Below are 9,361 nucleotides of genomic sequence, written 5' to 3'. Positions count from 1 at the left end.
CTAAGCTTAGCGTATGTTGAGTGATTGGGTGAAACAAAATGAATGGGAAGTAGTGTGAAACGCAGAGCTTTGTAAGCAAACCAATAAACAATAATAATGGAAAATAGAAATGATTGCATGAAACAATGTAAATGAAAAATTGTATAAAACGCAATGTATATGAATGAAACATAACGTAAAGGAATATTATATGAAAATATATATATTTTTTTAAAGTCACTTGGACCAGCAGCTTAGAGAAGAGGGGCATTTGGCATCCAGGCGTATAAAGGAGCTCATGATACAATAATTGCTTTCCAATCTCACAATTTAAAGGTTAGAGGAATGGAGAGTTTCCTCAAAATCCCACTTGCTGCTTCTGGGGCTGTCCTGGGGTCGACAGAGATTGTAGATATCTGGAATCGACAGTGACATTAACGTGGTGCATTCCCATCTTTAATTTTACCTGGGGCTCCAGGTGGGAGATGGTCACTCTGCTAGGGACCCTTGGACCCCCAGGCCCGGTCAAGTCATCTGCTTGATTCAAATCTTCTTGATAGGTTTGAGATGCTGTAACGGGGAATTCTCCCTTTCTCCCTCCACCCTGCTGCAAAACCCATTTTTTTTAGTAGCAAATGTACTTTTAAAAAAATGTATACTTGGGTAAAAGCAGCCCGAGGCTCAATGTGTGTCAGCCCTTGAAGCCCGTGTGTTCCCTAGAAGCTGCCCTGTGCCAACCCCACTGTTTTGGGTCCCCAGTGTTTAGCCAATCCCATGCTCCGGTCCTCTAGCTGGTAGGCAATTGTGCCAAAGGTAGGCGGTTCGAATCCACCAGGCATACCCAATCCTCCTTCTAGCATCTACGGTTTCTTTTTCATATCGTAAATTATTTTTTTTTAAATTTTGTGTGTGTGTGTGTGTGTGTGTACCATCAAATTGGATCTGACTGGTACAGGAGGAGATTGCCCCCGCTTTTCCAGAAGATCATCTGGGGGATACGAACGAACCATCTAGCTCTGGGATTGCAGTGCAGCTTCTTGCCACTAGGCCACCAGCCATATCGTAAATTAAAAGCATTAACCGTGTGTACATTTCCTGGGTCACCTGATTCAAAATCGGCATATTGGCCTTCAAACTCAACTCAAACCATCATAGCTGACCTTCCAGGTTTTGGGGTTTTTTTGGTGTGTGGTTTTGTTTTTTTTTTTTACTAGAGTTATATATAAGTTGCACGAGAGGCTGATCTTTCTCAGGAGTGGATTTGAACTTGGCTACAAATCCCTTTAAGTACTGTGCTGTTGTTGATTGCCGTTGAGTCGAGCACGACTCATAGCGACCCTATGAGGGCCTGAAGCCCCTTTACAACTGTCGACATGTATCAAATCAAAGTTCACAGAGTTTCCGGAAGCATGTTATTTAGGAAGTGGATGTCACTCCTGCTTTCAACTCTAAGCCCTAGGCCTTGGCGATAGGTAATCATTACTTTTTATAGGGCAGCAGATGAGTTTTCTATTTCTCTTGAGTTACTTTCTAGACTTTGCCAAGGCCACAGTTTGGGCTCCCCAGTATTTAGCTTTGTTATTAGGCAATCCCATGCTCCAGGGGTCTAGTTGGTAGGGAATTGTGCTGCCAACCCAAAGGTAGATGGTTCGAATCCAAAAATTGCTCTGAAGGAGACAGATGCTGTCTCCTCCCATGAGATTTACAACATCTGAACTTGTAGGGAGCTTTGGTGGCCTAGTGGCAAGAAGCTGCACTGTCATCCCAGAGGTGTGTGGTTTGAATCCACCAGATCCTCTGCTGGAGAAGAAGGGATGATCTCCTCCTGTACCAGTCAGATTTGATTTTATCACACACACACACACACAAATAATTTCTTTTTTTTTTTAAAAAAAAAACCTCCAAACTTGATTGTCAGCTATAAATTAGTTCTAACTCCACAGTAATGAACAACAATATTAGATAATCCTATATAGGTGGAAAAGATTAAAGATATTTCCCAATTATAAAAATAACCAATAGATTAGATTCAGTGTTGTCCCCGCCCTTGGCACATGTGTCTTGACCCACCCCTTTCCCTGCTCCACCAGCATTCACTTCTACTTCCACCTACTCCATTCAACACCTGTCTCCCCCATCCAGCCCTTGATTCATATCTCAATCTTTCTGGCTTCATATCTCAATCTTTCTGGCTTCTGTGATTCCGAACACCTCATAATGCTGCCAGTTTCTTCTGCTAAGGACAGTATATCTTGAGTTTAAGAGACAGTAAGTCCAAATAACAGGTACTAGTATCAGGGAAGGCTTTCTATCTCAGATGGTTCTGAAGGGAAGTCCTTTACCTTGACCTTCTGCTCCAGGATTGATTTCTTGTGACTTAGGGCCTCTTCTCCTCCATTTGTACAACGGAATAGTTACTCAGGGGAGAGTGATGCAGCCTATATATTTGGTATATAATGTTCTTTTCTTGGTCACAGTCAACACTCTTGGTACCAGCAGCCAGGGCATAAAAAGACAAATTGCATAGAGAAAGTCGGCTGTCAGAGACCTCTCCAAAGTATTGAAGTATAACGATGTCAGTCTGGAGACTAAGGTGCGCCTGATCCAGGCTATAGTCTTTGCAATCATGCTATGCATCGAAAAGCTGGACAATGACTAGGGATGATAGGAGGAGAATTGATGCCTTTGAGCTGTGGTGCTGGAGAAGAGTATTCAATGAACCACGGACTGCTAAGAGAACAAACAGATTTGCCCTGGAGAGTGTGAAACCAGGCTGCTCCGTGGAGGCAAGGATTCTCAAGCTTCATCTGACCTACTCTGGGCATGTTGCAGGGCAGGACCAGTCCTTGTAGAGGGACGTCATGCTTGGGAGGGTGGAGGGACAGCACAGGACAGGAAGACCTTCAATGAGATGGATTGATTCAGTGACTGGGGTAATGGGGGTAGGTGTGTTGGAGACAATAAGGTTGACACAGGATAGAGCTGGGTTTAGGGCTGTTGTACATGGGGTCGCTATGAGTCACAGGTGACTCAACAGCACATAATAACAACATACAGGTGAAGTCTTACTGTCCCAAATTCTTTTTTGGGATTCCATCTACACTTGTAGGTGGGAATAGCTTTAATTTTGGGGATTTGCTTTCATTATTGAAGTCAAGAAAGTGGAGTCTATTTTCTTTTAGACTTGCTCTCGCATCATACGACATTCTTCAGCAGTTACTGGGTGGTGAGCAAGGCTTGAATTATGCAACCGGGTAGGGTGGTGGTTGTTATGTGCCACTGAGCCATAACCCACTCATAGCTGACCTGCCAATGTTTATTCAGAGGCTGTAAATTGCATGATAAGAGATTGCTCATTGGAGTTCTGGTTGCCTAGTGATGAGAAGCTGAGCTGCAATCCCAAAGGCACGCGGTTCGAATCCACCAGCTGTTTCGCGGAAGACGGATGAACAATCTCCTCCCAAGTGATTGATTAACTGTCTCTGCAAATCCGCTGGAGGGTCAGCTATGGCTTGGTTCCGACTTGACAGTACAGAATAATGGAATAAAATAAAGGGGCGGCGGAGAGATTGCATGGAGCAAAGGGTGGAATAAATCCTGTGCATTTGGGTTGACACCACAACTCCTGTCTCCCCTGACCACCAGAGTTTCCTCAAGTGAGAGGTGCCAAAAATAGAAAGGAAGAGCGCTTCCACCTCAGGGCTAAGAGGCGAGGCTGTGACTCGTCCAAGCGCACAGTTCAGAAGTCGAGACAGTGGCGTGCAGATTAGCGACCTCCCAGGTTGCCTCCCCCATCTATCTACTCTTGTGAGGACTCCCCTCAGTGGAAATTGCCCTCTCCAAGTTTCTGGGGCACCCCCTGAGTACCATGCGAGGAGCAGAGACCAAACCCCAGGAAGCTGAGCCCTCGCTCTCTTGCTCCCAGCTTGTACTTGAATCAAGTTTGGGGACTTCAGCTGTGTCTGGTCTGGCTCTCGTTCTGATGTCACTGCTTCCATCATGCCCCCCAGGCAGGAGGGGGCAAGGCGAGGCAGCCATCAGAGCCTCATTCTCAGTCAATGGGGCTCCCCCCATTCCCTGGGAAGTTTATGGAGAACTTCAACCTTTTTCTTCCCCTGCCAGCTGCTCTGTGGGAGAAAGATGGGCCATCTCCGCCTGCGTGATTTACGGCCTCTGAAAACCCCCTGGAGAGTCAGCTACGGGTGGGTTCCCAGACGGTACACCACCACCACAACAACAAAACATGCCAAGAGGGACGTGAACAGACCTTCACCTCATTTGTCAGCCTTCCTGCCGAACAAGCCACCAAGACCGTGTCATCATCAAGTGTCCCCTTGAACACCCCATCCTTGGTCTTCCTTCCAGTTGATCCTGAGGCCAGAGATGTCACATAAAATGACCATTCTCTTATTAGGCCCAGGGCAGACTGCAGGCAGAGACACTGCCTTCCTCCTGCTCTGCTTGGGCTTTTTCTTTTTTGACTTTAGCACCTTTTCTGGAGCTGGAAAAGAGGTGGTGTTAAGACAAAGCTGATCAACAATGTCTAATATGTTAAGTTGGAGCAAACACTACTTGTCCTGTCCTAGTTGGTTCCAGTCTATTTTAACCAACTTTGAGAGAAGAAAGGTCCTCTAATCAAATAAAATCCTTCTCATAACGCTTTTGGCTGTGAGAGTATTTTTTTTTTCTCTCTTTCTCTCTCCTTCCCTCCCTCCCTCCTTCTGCTCCTTCTTCTTTCTCCTTTTTCTTCTTCTTCCTCCTCCTTCTCCTCCTCCTCTTCTTCCTCCTCTCCTCCCTCCTTCTCCTTTTCTCTCTCCTTGTTAAGCAGCCTCAGTGGGAGGCTTGGAAGAAGCGAGACCAGAATTCTCCTCAGAAGAAAGGCTGGTGACACTTCTTCTCACATACTTTGGGCATGTTATCAGGAGAGGCCAGTCATTCTAGAAAGACGTCATGCTCAGTGAAATTAATGAAAAAGACTCTCCCCCCCACCCAAGAAGATAGATTGACAACAAGGGGTCCAGCAGAAACCATAAGGACGAAGCAGGATTGGGTCGAGTTCAATCTGTTGTACAAAGGATTGCTGTGTGCTTTCTAAAAAAGTTGCAAATATAAATACCATCTGACCCAGCAATTCCACTACTGGGAATATACTCTAAAGAAACCAGAACTGCCACCCAAGCAGATATATGCACACCCTTGTTTATCATGGTTTTGTTCACAATAGCAAGGGGTTTGGAAACAACCTAAGTGCCCATCAACAAACGAATGGATAGAGAAGCTGTGGTATATTCACACAATGGAATACTATGCTGCATTGAAAACCAAGGAACTCATGCAGTATTGTTCAAAATGGGTGACCCTGGAGGACCTTATACTGAGTGAAATATCCCAGTCACAAAAGGACAAATACTGCATAGTGCCACTGTTGTAAAACAAGACTGACATCGGGGTTTGGGGGACACTGAGAAAGATGGGATAAATAATGTATACTGTGTTGAAACAGATGAGGGAGAGAGCTGCTTAAACGGGATATATGATTAGGTATTATTGTCATGACAGGAGTCCAGAACGAAGGCTGCACAGTGGAGTGGACCTGGGGGGGAGGGATTGTAAAACAATGAAATCCTTTTTCTTTTACTTTTCAAAGAACAGAATGAACTGTGAGGAGTGGGCAGGGAGAAAAGTGCAACAATGAATGAATGGAAGTCCAAAGTCTCTAAATTTTCATTAAAATTAATAATAATAATAATAAAGGGGGGGAAAGGATTGCTGTGCGTCTGAGCCGACCCTATGGGACCTAGGAACATGTGTCACCTCAACAAATTTCTGGCATTTTGTCCACTGTCCGTCTTCAGTGACTGGCACGTCACAAACTTCGGAGTTCTAACAAAGCACTACAGGTCTCTGCAGTTCCACAAAAGGCCAGCAAGAGTCGCACCAGCTCCATCACCACTTAACCCGGCCTCGCAAAATCAGATCTTAACAGAAATCCGCTTATTCTTCTGCAACAGAATTCATGTTTTCAAGAAAGGACCTTTTGAGTGTCATATTACGACTCTATTCTAATAAATAAACTTTACTGTAAAAAGGAAGCTCCTGAATCTTTTTAAAAGTTAGAAAGAATCAAATGGTCCAAGAACTGAGAAACCACTTCCCAGAATACTAGGCGGTATGCAAATGAGGCTAGTAACAGTGGGAGAGAACCTTCTTGCCTAAGAGAGATAAGACTTTTAAATAACATTTACGGGTGATACGCAAATGGAGAGAATTTTATAAGTATTTGAATCAATAACATTAATATGCAAAAGAATTTTTACCATAGTTGTAAAAGGATACAAAGTTTTGTGCTTTATATACCTGCGATGGGAGCCGGTTGTCTTGCCCGGATGATCCTCAGTGGTCTGGGGTGCAGGCTTCAAACCTGTAGCTGTCTAGCGACAGAGTGGTTCAATTCCACCTTTCGGGCGGTGTTACTCCTTCTTTTTTTTTTTTGGAGTGAGGACTGTCCAAAAGAATGCTCCAGAAGAGGTCGCTGCATGCATACATTTTTATTACCATGCAGCCTATCCTTTTTCTGAAGATTATTAAATATTACTTAAAAGATTATTAACAAAAAACACATCTATGGTTCCTATTTTGTTTTGTTTTTTGACTCTCAAGTAATTTTATTCAGCACAGGGTAAGCTTTTAAACAAGAGCTTCAAACAATACCACCAACACAAGAAATGGTATCAGTTGTAACAGGCTGCAAACATTTCCTTAAGAACATCTATGTTTTTAGACTCATGACATATAAAGTTTGGGAGCTGTCTTGGATAGCTTTAATTTGCTTGCTCATTCATTCATTCATTTGCTTATGCATATATTAGTTACTCATTAATACTTTCATTACTTGCCCGTGCATTTCTTAATCCACTCATTTGCCCATTATTTCAAGAAGGACTGTACCCACTTGCCATCAGGTCTATTCTGACTCACAGTGACCTCAATGTGACAAGGTAGAGCTGTCACAAAAAAGTTTCCAAGGCAATATTTATGGATGTTAAGTTTGCTGCCATACTTTTCTCTCACAGTGTGGGATAAATTCAAACCTTTGACCTTCTGGTGGGCAACTAAGCACTCTAGTCATTTCACCATCAGAATACCGTGTAACCCCGCGCCCTACTGTTAACTTCTGATTCCTGGTGGCCTGTCATGGAGACTGCCCATCTTGTTCCTGCCGAGTGGCTACAGGATTCGAACCTGCGACTTAACTGTTAGCAGCCTGACACATTACATACTGCACCACCGGTGCCCCATGAAGTACCGACTGTAGTTCCTACCGTGTCCGAGGCGGTTTCAGGGACCCACAGTCAGTTCCTGTCTGAAAATGTTACATGGAAAATTCCAGAAATAAACAATTCAAAAGTTTTTCAATTGCGCTCTGTTCTGAGTAATGCAATGAAATCTCTCACAGCTCCGCTCCGCTCTGCCCGGGAAGTGAATCACTCCTTTGTGCGGTGTCTCCGCTACCCTTTAGTCACCTGGGCGCCCTCCCAGAGACCGGACGGACTCTCACGGTATCGCTGCCTTTATGTCCAAGTAACTCCGTTTCACTTAAACAACTGTTCAGGGGTTTTACTGGTTATTGTAGTTAATCTTTCATGGTGCTTAATTAAGAAATTGGGGAGCTCTGGTGGCTTATTGGGAAGGAGTTGCGCTGATCCAAAGCCAAGCGGTTCGAATCCAGCAGCTGCTCCATTGGTTCTGACTCGATAGTCCATAACAAAACCAATTCCTGTTTAGATTTTGTGGAAAGTTGTTGTTCGTCCAATCCAAAGTCTTGTGGTTCGAATCCCTCAGCTGCTCCTGGTGAGAAAGACGTGCAATCTCCTCCTGTGCCATTTCCAGCCTCCAAAATCTTGCTGGAGGATCAGCTGTGAGTGTGTTCTCACTCAACGGCACTGAGTAGTCATAAATTTAGATATTAAACTTTATCATGGAGGAGGTTCCAGGCAGGTGAGTAGAATGGTCCCCATAATAGCACCTGTATGAAAACGCGTATAGGTACGTCTGCACCATTCACTCACTTCACAGAGCTGGCACGGACACTGGGCACTGGTGCTCCACAACTTTCACGTTCTGCAGATGTGGAAACAGGCCCAGAGAGGTGAATTCACAAGTTCAAAGTCATCTCTCTTTCCTAAGCTTCTGGTGCCAGGCTTTAGTTCTTTCATATTGTTGTTATGTGCTGTCAAGTTGCCTGCAACTCATGGCGACCTTATGCTCAATAGCTCTGAACCCTGCTCCAGCCTCAATGAGTCTCACTGTCTCCAACACATCTACCCCTATTACCTCAGTTACTGTGTCAATCCACCTCATCCGGGGTCTTCCTCTCTTGCGCAGTCCTCCACCCATCCAGGCAGGATGTCCTTCTCCAAGGACTGGTCTCTCCTGGCAACGTGCCCAAAGTATGTGAGATAGGGTTTCAGGATCCTTGCCTCCAAGGAACAACCATGACAGGCTTGTTTGTTCTCTTGGCAGTCCACGGTATGTTCAATACTCTTCTCCAGCACCACAACTCAAAGGCATTGATTCTTCTTCTGTTAAAATTAGTCATTCTCCAGCTCTCTGATGCATAGCAAGTAATGGCAAAGATCATGGCCTGGACCTGACCACCTTAGTATCTAGACTGATATCGTTGCTCTTTAGCATTTTGGAGAGGTCCCCGACAGCTGATTTTCCTAATGCAATTCATCCTTTGATTTCCTGGCTGCTGGTGCCAGGATCTGAGCAGGATGAAATTGCTAACAATCTCACTCTCTTCTCCATCTATCATGATTCTGCCAATTGGCCCAGTGATGAGAATCTTTGTTATTTTTTTATACTGAGCTTCAATCCGTACTGAAGACTGAAGTCCTTGACCTTCTGTGGCAAATGCTTCATTTCAGGTACTCCTCAGTTTCAATGAGCAAGGTTGCGTCATCTGTATAGCACAGGTTGTTGATGAGTCTTCCTCCAATCCTGATGACACATTTCTCCTCATAAAGCCCAGCCTTTCATATGATCTGTTCTTCATATGAAGTGCAAAGGTAGGGAGATAGGATGCATCCCTGACACATTCTTTTCCTGATTTTGAACCATGCAGTGTTTTTCCCTGCTCTGTTCTGACGACTGCCTCCTGGTCCAAGTAGAAGTTTTGCATGAGCACAATCAGCTGTTCTGGGATTCCCATTCTCTTCAAGGTCAGCCACAATTTGTTGTGATCTACAAGCAAATGCTTTTGCTTAGTCAATAAAACACAGATAGACATCCCTCTGGTACTCTCTTTCTCTGCTTTCAGTCAAGATCCATCAGACATTGACAATGATGTCGCTAGTGCCACGGCCTCTTCTAAACCCAG

The 9,361-nt window shown here is 44.6% G+C and overlaps 1 non-coding gene across 1 annotated transcript; it reads left to right on the top strand.

The window, feature by feature from the left end:
• Positions 1-6,359: 6,359 nt before the first annotated feature.
• Positions 6,360-6,445, top strand: TRNASTOP-UCA. Its single transcript has one exon. It is a non-coding gene; the product is annotated as a tRNA-Tyr (tRNA).
• The last annotated feature ends 2,916 nt before the right edge of the window (positions 6,446-9,361 follow it).

This window comes from Elephantulus edwardii, unplaced genomic scaffold, assembly GCF_000299155.1.
Source record: "Elephantulus edwardii isolate Elephantulus edwardi_28Jun2011 unplaced genomic scaffold, EleEdw1.0 scaffold00315, whole genome shotgun sequence".
Taxonomy (NCBI): Eukaryota; Metazoa; Chordata; class Mammalia; order Macroscelidea; family Macroscelididae; genus Elephantulus; species Elephantulus edwardii.
This window is presented reverse-complemented; position numbering and strand designations above follow the sequence as displayed.